Below are 2,500 nucleotides of genomic sequence, written 5' to 3'. Positions count from 1 at the left end.
GGAGTGTGTTAGTATTGTAATAGTATCGTTAGCCAGACCACTGGCTGGAGTGTGTTAGTATTGTAATAGTATCGTTAGCCAGACCACTGGCTGGAGTGTGTTAGTATTGTAATAGTATCGTTAGCCAGACCACTGGCTGGAGTGTGTTAGTATTGTAATAGTATCGTTAGCCAGACCACTGGCTGGAGTGTATTAGTATTGTAATAGTATCGTTAGCCAGACCACTGGCTGGAGTGTATTAGTATTGTAATAGTATCGTTAGCCAGACCACTGGCTGGAGTGAATTAGTATTGTAATAGTATTGTTAGCCAGACCACTGGCTGGAGTGTATTAGTATTGTAATAGTATTGTTAGCTAGATATCTGGCTGGGGTACAGTGAGACAAACATACAGAGGCAGTTATGACATTCAGTTTTAGACGTGATTAGACAGTTTTGCATATCCCTTTTCCAAGACTCACATCAACATGGAAGGCTGGAGAACAGAGTACAGTCAAAAATTCAAATCCCCCAGTATGGCTCAACACTCCTGTGCGGCCACACAAGAACAAGAATGTGTATTAAAGCACTAACATCCTCCACATCAGGAAGACTTTGGAACTTTGGGAATATGTGGTTAATTTTCGCAAAGAATTTAGTTCTAATCCGGGTAAATTTTGTACATTCAGTTAGGAAGAGCAGCTCTGTCTGGATCTTATTCTCCCTCTCGCTGTTTCTTCCTATGTCTCCCTCTCTCTCCTTTACTCTGTTCCTGCAGAGCAGTAAACACGAGTGAGGGGTTTACTGGAGCGAAAGAAAAAAGAAAAAGGAAGAAGATAGAAAGAAGTTCATGTGTAAAGGTCAGCAAAAGGTCAGCTCGGTCACGTTTTGCAGCTTCTAATCTGTTGTTTCTTCTTTTTGTCTCTCTCGGCTCTTTCTTTTCACCTCTCCCTCGGTTTCTTCTTGCTCTCTTTCTCTCTCTCTCCCTCTGAGCTGTCTAGCAGAGGAGGGGACTGTCCGCCCACTCACTGCTCACGCTGCGCCCTTCTGTTCGGGAAGTAATGCGTCTAAGTTGAAAAGCAGCCCAGAGGAGTGTGGTGTGAAATAGTCCAGACAGGGTGTGGACTGGCGGGAAATGGGGTTTCCCCTCGCCCTCCTGCCTCCTCTCACACCTCTGTTCACTCAGACCTTATCAAACAGCAGGGGAGAGACAGAGAGAGGGAGGGGAGGATAGAGGGGGAGGGAGGGGGGGAGAAAGGAGGAGGGAGGGAGGAGAGAGAGCACTGCTGGGATGAACATGATGATGAGGATGAGTGTGAGGAAGAGGAAGAGTGTGCTGGGCTAGCCGCAGGTTATGCTGCCGTCACAGTGGAAGCGTAGCACAGTAGGGCTCCTGTAAGACATGCATTCAAACACACACACACACACGCCTACCACTATCTATATAACACACACACACACACACACACACACACACACACACACACACACACACACGCCTACCACTATCTATATAACACACACACACACACACACACACACACACACACACACACACACACTCCTACCACTATCTATATAACACACACACACACACACACACACTCCTACCACTATCTATATAACACACACACACACACACACACACACACTCCTACCACTATCTATATAACACACACACACACACACACACACACACACACGCCTACCACTATCTATATAACACACACACACACACACACACACACACACACACACACACACACACACTCCTACCACTATCTATATAACACACACACACACACACACACACTCCTACCACTATCTATATAACACACACACACACACACACACACACACACACACACACACACCTACCACTATCTATATAACACACACACACACACACACACACACACACACACACACACACTCCTACCACTATCTATATAACACACACACACACACACACACACACACACACACACACACACACACACACACACACACACACACACTCCTACCACTATCTATATAACACACACACACACACACACACACACGCCTACCACTATCTATATAACACACACACACACACACACACACACACACTCCTACCACTATCTATATAACACACACACACACACACACACACACACACACACACACACACACACACACACACACACTCCTACCACTATCTATATAACACACACACACACACACACACACACTCCTACCACTATCTATATAACACACACACACACACACACACACACTCCTACCACTATCTATATAACACACACACACACACACACACACACACACACACACACACACACACACACACACACACTCCTACCACTATCTATATAACACACACACACACACACACACACTCCTACCACTATCTATATAACACACACACACACACACACACACTCCTACCACTATCTATATAACACACACACACACACGCCTACCACTATCTATATAACACACACACACACACACACACACAC

General features: G+C 45.5%; 1 protein-coding gene across 3 annotated transcripts in view; it reads right to left on the bottom strand.

Annotated features, from left to right (window-relative positions):
- prkcbb (protein kinase C, beta b) overlaps nt 1–2,500 on the bottom strand; it is a 93,957-nt gene that overhangs the window by 34,766 nt on the left and 56,691 nt on the right. The window lies entirely within an intron of this gene.

This window comes from Electrophorus electricus, chromosome 1 (assembly GCF_013358815.1).
Source record: "Electrophorus electricus isolate fEleEle1 chromosome 1, fEleEle1.pri, whole genome shotgun sequence".
Taxonomy (NCBI): domain Eukaryota; kingdom Metazoa; phylum Chordata; class Actinopteri; order Gymnotiformes; family Gymnotidae; genus Electrophorus; species Electrophorus electricus.
This window is presented reverse-complemented; position numbering and strand designations above follow the sequence as displayed.